We start from the raw sequence: 11,120 nt of genomic DNA on the forward strand, positions 1-11,120 counted from the left end.
TGGTGTTATGAGGGAAAGATGGTGTGTGTGTGTGTGTGTGTGTGTGTGTGTGTGTGTGTGTGTGTGTGTGTGTGTGTTATTCTCCCACCATTCCCTTGTAGGTTCTTTGACACCACTATCCATTCCCCTTACAAGAATAACACAGAGTGACCGATAATATAATCAGGTAGGAATGATGGCCATATCCTAAAACACTTCGGCGCCTTACTTCCACTATTTCAAAAGGCTCTTGCAGACATAACACGGCTTTTTATGAATATTTTTACGATTTAAATGACAGAATAACATGATTTCTACACTAATAAAATGAGAAACAGTCTTCAGATCTCAACTAATCATCTCTTTGACCTCTGAAAAGTCGTGGTTAGAGAGCAAAGCATTTCTGAATACATGCTTGAGACATACACTCATCCTCACACAGACAGTGCGGTCATAATCCATCGCCTTAACATTCTACGCGCTTCTAGATAATCACAAGTTACATAGAGACTCGCCTGGCTGCTTCTCCGCTCCTGAGACTCGAATCTGGGCCTCCTCCTCGGATGTGAGACGATACATGCTGTGTGTGTGTGTGTGTGTGTGTGTGTGTGTGTGTGTGTGTGTGTGTTTACCGTTTATCGCACCACATCCTGAGACTTGCACCAACTTCCTTGAGAGCGAAGATTGCAGAGGTGGCGGGGGCACTGCACTAGTCTGGCGGGCGCAGAAGTAGTAGAAGTAGGGTGGAGGGTATGGAGCGAAGTGGAGAGTCAGTAGGACCGCGAGCAGCGAGGTTAAGGGGCCAGGGGAAGCGAGGAGGGGCACTGGGAGGAGGGATTGGTGGAGGACTAGAGGGTCACAAGAATCTTAGCCGAGCCTCAGGTGGCAGTCGTGTTGCAGACGTTGCGAGAGGTGGACGTGTTCCGCTATCCCTCCTCCCACCTCGCCGTCCACCCTCCAGTGTTTGTGATCCATGTAACGTTACGTCGACATCAGCTCCTTGTGACATCTGCACCCTAGACCTTTCCATCGCTAATTAGCACAGTTCCTCTGGTGTAGTCCCCCAAATTTAACTCATAACATTGTCCTCTGTGCGCCTTTGTTTTGTTTTTTTTGCTATCGTGCGTTTAGAGTTATTGTTTTCGATACTAGGCGCAAATTTGAACAGTTATACCAATACCACGATAATCCTCAGTGTCATTGCGGCTCCGTTAGTGTTAGTCACCGTCCACCCTATCCTTTGTTTACCCATGGTGCGCGCTGCCTCACGGAACTTCAACGCTGCCGAGGTGCTATAGGACTGTATCTGATTCGGTGGAGCATGACGGGGAGGTGATACGTTAAGTGAGGGAATGTGGAAGAGTGAGAGTGATGGTGGCAGCTTAGGAGGTGGTGGTGGTGGAGATAGGGGTGCTGGTGTAAAATTCCTCTCTTTGTGAGTATGACTAAGGTGGTTTTTCCGACTTACTGGAGAGGAAGTGACGGTGGGTACAGCCTACAGGAAGTGTTGGAGTGGTGGTAGTTTTGGGGACAATGAAGTGTGTGTGTGTGTGTGTGTGTGTGTGTGTGTGTGTGTGTGTGTGTGTGTGTGTGTGTGTGTGTTTATGAAGGTAATCGTGAGGAGGAAGATAAACAGTCGTGATGTGAAAATCTTAAGGATAGAGGTGAGAGTGGAAATATGAGGGAGACAGTGAAGCAGTACAAAGATAGTGATGGTAGGGGAGATGACATTCATGATAGCGAGGGAACAGAAGGTGAATAGGTGAATGAGACAGGAACAACGAGCACGGAGACAATGGCAGCGAGATACTGAAGACCGTGAGATGGTGACGACAGTGACTCAATCTTGCTTGTTATTTTTTCCCCTTTGGACATGAAGGTTGTGAAGAACTCAACTTAAAGTGAAGCAGAAGTGCAATACTGGCTGTACACAAACATTGGGGACACCAAGACAGCCCTATCGTGTGAACTAAGTCTCCGGTAGTTGAAACACGCCGCAAGTAACAGAACCGCTGATAAGATAACCGCGATAAAGACTCGGCGAAAGCGAAGAACCAGCTGTGATATCCGAGAAAGAGATCACCCCTGCAGCCTTTTCTTAGTTACAAAGGTCAGTATTTGGAGGAGAACTGAACAGGGATGCAAGCAGGTTCTTCTTGTAGTGCTGCCAAATTAGTAGACTCAGGTGTTGCTCGTGTGTGTGTGTGTGTGTGTGTGTGTGTGTGTGTGTGTGTGTGTGTGTGTGTGTGTGTGTGTGTGTCAGAGAGAGACCAGGATGTGTATATTATTGTAGAATACGGGAAGGAAAAGAAAGTCTGAGTAACCTAATAAAGAAAGGAAAAGAGAGAGAGAGAGAGAGAGAGAGAGAGAGAGAGAGAGAGAGAGAGAGAGAGAGAGAGGGGATTCGGACAAAAAGTATGTTAAGTGTTGCTGTGTTAGGAGATGTCAAGGTGTGTGTGTGTGTGTGTGTGTGTGTGTGTGTGTGCGTGTGCGTGTGCGTGTGTGCGAGGGAGTATGCGTGTTCCTTCCAAGAAATTTCGCCCTTTAATGTTCACTTGTAAGAAAAAAAAAAAAGTGAGGGAGATAAAAACAAAGCTTAATAGACACCAATGAAAACAAAATACATACCAAGGAAGGAATGGCGTAAGTGGGGAAGTGAAATTGCTACTATACCATGGCGGGATGTTGGAATGTAGCCCCAAGACACTGCGAGGAATGGCAAGTGAAAGGATTCAGCAAAGGGAGAGGGAAGGCTGGCTTTGTATGGAGAGGGCGTTGGCTTAGACTTAGAGAGTATTAGGGAAGTAGGATGTATTAACCCCTTCAGTACTGACGCGTTTTCTTATTCATTCTGCTTATTATTTGACGATTTAAAACAACTTCCGATATTTAACCGTTTCAGTATCACGACGCGTTTTCATATTCATTTTGGCTGCTATTTGGTGATTTGATACAGCTTCAGAAACTTATGTGGAGAGTGAAATAGTAAAGACTCTGGCCATTAATCTTTTGACCTCCATAGACGTCTAATCAAAACCTAAACTCATGGTAAAACTGCGTCCCAGTACTGAAGGGATTTAAAATGAAAATAGTGAAGACTCTAGCCATTAATCTTCTGTAAATAAAGTTTAATCCCACCCAAGACTCATGGTAAACAGGCATCCCAGTACTTTGGAAGTTAATCTTAGCCTTGTTGTTGTAGGAATAGATTTAGTTGTGGTCTGGTGCCGAGGAGTTGTTTTAGTCTAGATTAGTCTGATTCATAACACAATTAGCTGTTGGATGCCACTAAAACTCAGTGAACCTGCATGTATATTTTTTCCTCTCTCTAAAGACTTAGGGAAATTCTAGGATTTAGATTTGACTTTTAAAGGATGTATAATTTTAAGATCTGAGGCACATAACGGCACACTGACAGCATATATCGTGTTTGGCAATATATATCATGTTTTGTGGTGTTTCGTGACAGAGAAGGTTAATGTAACACGAAATCTAACCGTAATGTTTTTTAGGGTTTCTTGAGGGAATGTCTTTGTAGATCATGAATTTTAACCTGTGACTCGTAGAATTATAGGGAATAGATGACGGGAAATGTGAAGCAAAAGAATAAAGAAAGTTTGCGTTAAGAAAGATTATTTAAGTTATATATTGATTTTTTTTAGTGTTTCGTGATAGTCTTAATAGATTAGTAACTTTACCCCGTGACTCGTAGGATTATAGGGAAAAAGATATTGGGAAATGTAAAGAAAAGGAAAAAAGTTTAAAGAAAGTGTGGTAAGAATAATGATTTAAGTTGTATATTGATTTTTTCAGTGTCTTAGTATGTCTCAGTAGATTGATAACTTTACCCTGTGACTTATTGGATTATAGGAAATAGATGTTGGGAAATGTGAAGAAAGAGAAGAAAATTAAAGAAAGTGTGCTTTAAGAAAATTATTTAAGTTGTATAATTTTTTTTGTTTAGTGTTTCTTGAGGGAAATGTCTCAGTAAATAATAAAACTTAACCTGTAACTTGTAGGATCAGTGAGAATAGATGACGGGGAAAGTTAAGAAAGAGAAAAGTTTAAAGAAAATGTGTTAATAGAAATTATTTAAATTGTTTAATAATTTCTTCAGTCTTTCAGGAAGGTATGTCTTAACCCCTTCAATACTGGGACACATTTTTACCTTAATTTTCTGCACGATTAGAACATTTTATTGACATTAGGAAGGGTCTATAGGGGTCAGAAGATTAATTGCCACAGTCTTCACTATTTCATTACCCTCACACAAGTTTCTAAAGCTGTATAGTCACCAAATAGATAAGCAAAATGAAAATGGAAACACGTCATGGTATTCAAGGGGTTAATAGACTAGTAACTTTAAACTGTGACATAGAATTGTATTAAATATGTTATGAAATGTAAAGAAAGGGAAAAAGTTGAGAAAGTTTAAAAGAAGTGTACTTTAACAAAATGATTTAAGTTGTATATATTTTTTTTAGTTTCTCTCGAGGGAATGTTTCAGTAAATAATAAACTTTATCCTGTAACTTGTATAGGATTATTGAGACTACATAGGAAATATAAAAGATGGGAAAAATTTAAAGAAAGTGCTAAAAAAAAAAGATGCTACCCAGGAGAGGAAAGACAAAAAGAGGGAAAGAAGTGGATGTAGAAAAATAAGAAAATGGAGAAAAAAAAAAAAGTGTGCTAAAAAACAAAAACAAAACAAAAAGATGCTACCCAGGAGAAGAAAGACAAAAAAAAAAAAAAAGGGAAAGAAGTAGATGTAGAAAAATAAGAAAATAGAGGCCAAGGTGTTGATGTGGAAGGAAAACAAGTGGTTGGAGATTGAGGAAGTGGTTGTGGTGGAAATAGGAAAAGAAGGACAAGGTAGAGAGGTGGTGGAGGAGAGAGGAAATACTTGGAGGGCAAGGATGGAAAATGAGAGGCGGAGGGAAATGGGAGGAGGAGATGGATAATGAGGGAATGTAGTGACGTGTGTGTGTGTGTGTGTGTGTGTGTGTGTCGCCTCCGCCGGAACACACCAAGGATACCACCCAGCCATGGCCACACACACACACACACACACACACACACACACACACACACACACACACACACTTTATATGCAAGATGCTTGTTGACAACCCGTATACTCCCAGCACTTCGCCTTTGTACCCTCGTGTGTGTGTGTGTGTGTGTGTGTGTGTGTGTGTGTGTGTGTGTGTCTCCCACCATAACTTTTCTTTCATAACATCGCGTTTCTTTCCTTTCCTTTATGTGTTTTCTGAGCTTTTTATTCATTTCCTTATTCATTTAGCATCATCTGTTCGTGTGTTTGTGTTTTCTCTTCCTTTCTTTACTCGGGAAGCGTAAATGAACACAAAGAAAGTGTATATTAAATTCGTTTGTTATTTTCAAAGAACGTTTTTTTTTTTTTTTTTCTTCTATTGTTTTGATTTTTTTTTTTTTTCATGTAAGTTTATTTATTTATTTATTTTTTTTTATGTGTGATTTCTCTGTTTTGAAATTACTCTTGTTTTCCTTCAGTGTTTGCTTTATTTATTGTTTTGATGTCTATTTATTTCGTGTTAGATATTTATTTTCGTGTCATGAAAAAAAGACGATTAGTGTAACATAAGAAAGACACACAAGAGAGAGAGAGAGAGAGAGAGAGAGAGAGAGAGAGAGAGAGAGAGAGAGAGAGACCTTTCATAATTACGTTCAGTGCCATTAAGAACAAGATGATGGGCACCTCTCTCTCTCTCTCTCTCTCTCTCTCTCTCTCTCTCTCTCTGAAGTAAAAGTGGTCTCCCTTCACAATGACATACCTGTATCTTATTAGCTTTATTACAGGTCGTTATAAGGGCAGGGGGCTAAATAGAGGTACAGGTGTGCAAGCCAGGTAGTTGTAGAGGTAACAGGTCCTTGCCTATCTCACTAATCACTGGATGGGGTGAAGGTAAGGCCATTGGGAACACCTGCTGGGTACCTGTATGAATTGTATTTATCTTGGTGGCTCTTACTACGTCAATTTGTAGCCTTGTGTTTGTCTCAGGTGTTTTCTGTGGTATGGTGTGGCTGGTGTGTTGGGAGGCCCTGTTTGGTGTGTGTGTGTGTGTGTATTTTTTTTTTTATTTATACATTTATACCATGTGGGCTTTTCACGGGAATTTATGGGGTAAAGAAGGTACTTTTTTGGAAACCGTTGCCCCGAGTGAGGAAGCCCAACCTACACTCAGACCGTGAACAGGATTCGAACCCGTGCGCTTGGAGACCCCTCGGACCCCAAAGCACGCATGGTTCCACTGTACGAGTAGCTCGGCGGCCGCGGAGATTGTTGTTTTATTAGGGTTTGCTGATTTTAGAACGGATTTATTGTATCTAGACATGGGATATTTTTTTTTTATTTTGCCTTTATTTACGTCGAAAAATATTGCTTTTATGTAGAATTTTTAGTTTTCCATGAATTTATCGTGTCTAGCCTTGCGATTTTTTCCGTTTTCCCACTGTATTTACCTCAAAGAATAGCATATTTATTTAGAATTGCTGGTTTTCAATGGATTTATCGTATCTAGACGTGATTTCTTATGTCCCTTCACGTTATTCGCTTCAAAGAATAGAATTTTGATTTAGATTTGTTAGTTTACAATGGATTTATCGTGTCTAGAGTTGCGTTTTTTTCTCTCACTTTATTTATCTCAAAGAATAGCATTTTTATTTAGATTTGTTAGTTTTTTAATGGATTTATCGTATCTAGACGCGATTTATTCTGTCCCTCCACTTTGTTCACCTCAAAGAATAGTGTTTCCATATAGACTTGAAAGTTTTCAATGGATTTATCGTGTGTCTGTTCGCATGTTTCTTTCTTTTTTTTTTTTCTTCATTTCTTGTCAGTTGGTGAGTCGCAGTTCTGACCAATTTCTGTCTTAACACTGTATTTTACTCAGTATTTCCATTCAGGCCAGGTAGTTTTTTCAATGACGATCTGGTATCAATACCTTTAAAGACATTGCATCAGTCTGCGAGTCACTGTTTTGACCAGTTTGTATCTTTCCTGGTTTTCAATGAATTTCTTCCATTTTTTCTTATGTAATAGGGGAAAGCTGGCCCACTAAGTTACCAGTCACCTTGTATTTGTGAATATTCAGTGAGTGACCGATACTTGGCTTCTAACATAAACCTGAGACATAACCATTGCAGTACGAAACAATTAACCTCTTCAGTACCATGACGCGTTTCCATATTCATTCTGATTACTATTTGGTGACTTTACACAGCTTCAGAAACATTTGCGAGGGATTAAGATAGAGAAGACTCTGGCCATTAGTCTTCTGACCTCCATAGACCCTTCCTAATGTCAAGAAAATGGTCTAATCGTACACAAATCTCAAGGTAAAAGTGGGTCCCAGTATTGAAGGGGTTAACAGCACTAGGGCATCACATGGAATCCTTTATAAACATCTACGAGGAAGAGGGCGATTAAAAGAAAGATGATCCAATTTCTACCCAGTTTAATATGGCTGTAGAACAAGTAAAAATGTCTCGGTGTGTCTAGTGAAAAAAAAAAACCGCACCAAATAGTAATGAAAGGGTTAAATTCTGCCATCCAACCATTATTATTCATTATTATTATCCATTAGTATGTCTCTTTCCTTCTTTAAGTCGTTTCCCCACTTTCCTCGAGTCTTCATGCTCATTTTTCCTCCTGTTGACTCGTGATTAATTCGTGACTCCAACTCCCTTCCTCTTAACGTGCTATTTGCGTTTGTACCTTGGTGTTTGTATTGATTGTAACTGTGTATGTGTGCAAATGACAGACGCAGTAAGTGTATGACGCCACATTCTTGCAGGGGATTGACTTGTGTTTGTTGTAGCGTGTCTTGTGAGCAGTATGGAGGAGATGGAAGTATGTGAGAGCGAGGTATGTATTTATGATGATGTACACGAGGTCATGGAGTATCTTGATCCCCCCTGGCTTACACTCCCACAACTCTCTCTCTCTCTCTCTCTCTCTCTCTCTCTCTCTCTCTCTCTCTCTCTCTCTCTCTCTCTCTCTCTCTCTCTCTCTCTCTCTCTCTCTCTCTCTCTCTCTCTCTCTCTCTCTCTCTACACACACACACACACACACACACACACACACACACACACACACACACACACACACACACACACACACACACACACACACACACACACACACATACAGATAGATAGTTTGTTGACCACAACAGTTTTAAACACGAAAATATCTTCTTAGCCTAAATGGTCCATCACATATCCATAGTAATGAAGTAAAATATTAATTTACACACACACACACACACACACACACACACACACACACACACACACACACACACACACACACACACACACACATATACACACACACATACACACACACACACACACACGCGCGCGCGCGCGTAGTGCACGCTCGGGTCACAATCGAGAGGCCCGGGTTCAAGTCCCGGTAAGCGGCGAGGCAAATGGGCAAGCCTCTTTATGTGTTGGGTGTGTTCACCTAGCAGTAAATAGGTACGGGATGTAACTCGAGGGGTTGTGGCCTCGCTTTCCCGGTGTGTGGAGTGTGTTGTGGTCTCAGTCCTACCCGAAGATCGGTCTGTGAGCTCTGAGCTCGCTCCGTAATGGGGAAGACTGGTTGGGTGACCAGCAGGAGACCGAGGTGAATTACACACACACACACACACACACACACACACACACACACACACACACACACACACACACACACACACACACACACCAGAGAGCGTGTCTCCACCATTGTCCTACACAAGGGGTCCACAAGGGCGTGCTGCGAGATAAAAAGGAAAAAAGAAGGATGTGCCTCTAATTTCATGCATTCTGCTCCTGTCGTGTCAGGGAAGCAGGTGTGTGTTGCGGAGGTTTGTATTGCGTGCGTGTACTGTAATTGTTGCGATACTGGCGTTACTATGGTGTTGCAGTGTTAGAGTTTTGAATTATGTCTTGGATAAAAAGAAGAATAAAGAAAAGTTTGTATAACTCATGAGTGATGTAATGGTAACTTGTATATGGCAGAAAAGTAAATAAAAAAGGAAGAAAAGATATAGGGAATAATGTCTATTTGTTAAAAGAATAACAATAACTTCAGAGATGTTAATTATTTCTTCGTGTGTCGAAAAAAAAAAAGGTAGAAAAAGCTCTTATGAATATGACGATGCAATAACAATTCATATATGGTAGGAAAAAAATGTGGAAAAACGGACGAGATAGAGAATTATGTCTGTGTATTAGACCACTTGAATAACAGCCTAGGGAGAGTGAATGAAGGTAGGGGAGAGGCACGGAATAACATTGTACATTAGTGCCAATCTTCAAGAGGCAGAACCGACAGAACAGCCTAAAATAACATCATAGGAGATTGAATAAAGGTAAGATAGGCACGGAATGGGATAGTATATTAATGGAAATCTTGAAGAGGCAGAACCGACAGAGGGGATCACTTATTAGAGTATAAATTCAGAGATGGTAAAAAATAAAATAAAACAAGGAATACAGAGAGCTATAGAGTAGATCAGGAAGTAGGACAGTAAAGGAAGGACGGAGAAATGATGGAGAACTTAAATTACGACAAAAAAAAAAAAAAAGACAGACAGAAAAAAAAGACGGAGAGAACAAATTTGAAGAGTAAAAGAAGAAAGGACGGATAGAAAAAAAACAAATGACAAACAAAAATTAGGGTAATAAAAGAACGAAGGACGAACAGAGAATAAGAAATATAGCGGACACAAATTTGAATGATAAGAGAAGGAAGGACTGACAGAAGACGATAGGTGGATGACAGATAAGAAAGGACAATGAGAGAAGAGAAGGTAGACGGAAAATGGACAATGATAAAAGATAGATAAAATGGACAATAAAAGAAAGTAGACAGAAAATGGAGAAACAAGAGGACAGAAGGCAGACAGAAAATGGAGAAATAAGAGAAGGGAAGGTAAACAGAAAATGGACAATAAGAGAAGAGAAGGTAGACGGGAAATGGACAATAAAAAAAAGTATAGACAGAAAATGGAAAATAAGAGAAAAGAAGATAGATAAAAAATAACTAAAACAAGAGAAGGTAGATAGAAAATGGGCAGGAAGATAAGAGATAGACAGAAATTGAGAGAAAAGATAAGAAGAGTTTGAAATGTGGACTGCTGGAATAGACGGACAGCTGACACACGAACAGAGCAGAGTGGAGGTATCCTATCTTCTACAGCGACTCATAAATGCATAGTGGTGGTGGTGATGGTGATGATGGTGAATGCAATTTCGAACATTTAAAATAGTATAATACCAGTATTTTTTATTAAGTTGATTTTTGTACATGTTTTCTGTAGCACCATAATATTTCTTGTATAAAAACTTAGAGGAAGGTTTCTACTCCGACGACACCTTGCAGCGAGTATCATGCTGTGGCGGTGGTGACTTGCGTGTATCGTATCCATAAGGTGGTGAATTATGAATATTACACGTTATGGCGCGTGGATGTGGAATGTTATGAGGTTATGGTGCTGCTTTCTGAATATCATGCCCTTGAGAAGCCGAACTGGGGATTATTATTATCATCAGCAGCCTGTGACTACCGTAGGACAATGATCCCACCACGACCTTCGCCTCTATCACTCGGCTGTCCATCCTTGGCCACGCCTCTCAGCAGCGGGTTGGTGGGCGGATACGTGAATCAGTTTTGGTCACTGTCCCATAACTATTTGATTGCATCCACTGTAGCATTGATGGACGGTTAAGAGACCTTTTTTTTATGAGGCTCTGACCCATATTCTGAAACACTTGTGCGTCTCACCTCCACTGTTTTCAAAGGGTTCTAGTTTGTTAACAGGATTTTTAACCTCTTTCAGTATCATGACGCGTTTTCATATACTGCTTACTATTTGGTGATTTTATACAGCTTCAGAAACTCATGTGGGGTATTGAAATAGTGAAGACTCTAGCCATTAATCTTTTGATCCCCATAGACCCTTCCTAATGTCAATAAATATGTCTAATCGTACACAAATCTCGATGTAAAAATGTGGTCCAGTATTGAAGGGGTTAAGGGTGTTTCTGTAATTCTAGTGCCATGTTAACAAGGTTTCTGCATTACCAATAGGGAAAATTACCTCTAGA

At 40.3% G+C, this 11,120-nt stretch overlaps 1 protein-coding gene across 3 annotated transcripts in view; it reads left to right on the forward strand.

The window, feature by feature from the left end:
- LOC123511895 (PTB domain-containing engulfment adapter protein 1-like) overlaps positions 1-11,120 on the forward strand; it is an 83,429-nt gene that overhangs the window by 6,261 nt on the left and 66,048 nt on the right. The window contains exons 1-2 of one of the 3 annotated variants that reach the window (XM_045267964.1): positions 808-954; positions 1,859-2,089. The exons of 1 other annotated variant lie outside the window; for it this stretch is intronic. The gene's annotated coding sequence lies outside the window, so the exon portion shown is untranslated. Of the gene's footprint in view, positions 1-807; positions 955-1,858; positions 2,090-11,120 lie in introns of those variants that run through there. One more of the 3 variants, XM_045267967.1, reaches the window with a different exon arrangement.

This window comes from Portunus trituberculatus, chromosome 32 (genome assembly GCF_017591435.1).
Source record: "Portunus trituberculatus isolate SZX2019 chromosome 32, ASM1759143v1, whole genome shotgun sequence".
Classification (NCBI taxonomy): domain Eukaryota; kingdom Metazoa; phylum Arthropoda; class Malacostraca; order Decapoda; family Portunidae; genus Portunus; species Portunus trituberculatus.